This window comes from Myotis davidii, unplaced genomic scaffold (genome assembly GCF_000327345.1).
Source record: "Myotis davidii unplaced genomic scaffold, ASM32734v1 scaffold221, whole genome shotgun sequence".
In the NCBI taxonomy this organism is placed as follows: Eukaryota; Metazoa; Chordata; class Mammalia; order Chiroptera; family Vespertilionidae; genus Myotis; species Myotis davidii.
In genome coordinates, this window is record NW_006293349.1 from 3130309 (window position 1) to 3131953 (window position 1645).

The 1645-nt window shown below is 41.4% G+C and overlaps 1 protein-coding gene across 1 annotated transcript in view; it reads left to right on the forward strand.

The window, feature by feature from the left end:
• The window catches only part of ANKAR (ankyrin and armadillo repeat containing), a 41211-nt gene that overhangs the window by 831 nt on the left and 38735 nt on the right, over positions 1 to 1645 (forward strand). The gene's annotated exons all lie outside the window — the stretch shown is intronic.

Consider the following 1645-nt stretch of genomic DNA (forward strand, 5'->3'; position numbering starts at 1 on the left):
TTCCTCTCTGAAATCAATGAAAATATAATTTGTGAAAAAGAATTGAAGTTAAGCATAGATAATGTGCATGAGCAATCGAAGCTGTGGTGTTTTAATAGCATTTGGTTTCATGGGTATTTATTCTTGATTTACCAAATTTTTAAATGCCTCCCTTCCAGTGGCCATAATTCTCTACATGCCTGTGTATAAACGACAGATGCCACTCAACCCTGGAGCAACCCCTTTAGCTTGTTCAGTGTTTTTATTGAATCTTTAAAAAATTTTCCCCTGGTTTCTTTGCAACAGGCCGAGTGGAATGGGGAGGGGAAGGGGGAATGTGTGGCACTGTGTCCAGTGGCTTTCATTAACCAAATATACATTGTGGTTCTAAGCTGCTTTTTCAAGCCTAGATTAAGGGTAATTATAAATGGCAATATTCTGTCTTTATTTTGTTTTTAATTACAGTTTGCATTCGATATTATTTTGTATTAGTTGCAGATGTACAGCACAGTGGTTAGACAATCATGTACTTTACAACGTGGTCCCCCTGATATATATTTTTTTAATTTCTTTATTGGTTAAGGTATTACAAATGTGTCCTCATCTCCCCCCACCCCCCCTCTCCGCATTAAACCCTAGGTCCCCCTGATATTTCCAGTGCCCACCTGGCACCATACACAGTTACTACAATATTATTGACTATGCTAGAGGCCCGGGCACGAATTCGTGCATGAGTGGGGTTCCTTGGCCTGGCTGGTGATCAGACCGATCGGGGCATCTCGCCCAGTCCCGATCTGAGCCAATCAGGACTGGTTGGCCAGGGGGAGGGGCCGCAGAAGGTTGGCTGTGGGGGAGCCCACTGACCACCAAGGGGAAGCTCCTCCGTTGAGCATCTGCCCCCTGGTGGTCAGTGTGCATCATAGTGACTGGTTGACCAGTCATTCCAGTCGTTTGGTGGTAACGGTCGCTTAGGTTTTTATATATGTAGAATTCCCTGTGCTGTATTTTATATCCCTGTGACTATTTTGTAACTACCAATTTGCACTTCTTAATCCCTTCATAAATGCAACTTAAAACGATATTATAACTGACAAGAAAGTCCTTAATTTCATGATAAATGGGGAGAAAATGTAACATCGGAGATTTGTCATATATAACAGAGTAACATCAAGTTTTGATTCTTATTCTATTTATCATGGTTAGCAGGCAAGTTCCTTAAGGATTGTATATGTTTCTCTTCTGTTATCAGCAAAACCAAGAAACATGTAATATAGATTTGAAAAGCAAATTGCACTGTTAGCCTAAGGAAGAAGTGGACTCCTGGGTAAAGGGAGGTCACATTTTCCTGTTCTTCCATATTTTCCCTGATTTAAAGACGGGATTTACACTATTGTTTCCATGGTATTGTGTTTCTTTTCCTTTAGAGAGAATGGAAATCGCCTGGCCAGCATGGCTCAGAGGTTGAGCATTGACCTATGAACCAGGAGGTCATCTGTAAACCAGGAGGTTTGATTCCCAGTCAGGACATATGTTTGGGTTATAGGCTCAATCCCCAGTAGGGGGTGTGCAGGAGGCAGCCAGTCAATGATTCTCCTTCATCATTGATGTTTCTATCTTTCTTCCTTCTCCCTTCCTCTCTCTGAAATCAAATAAAATAAACATATTT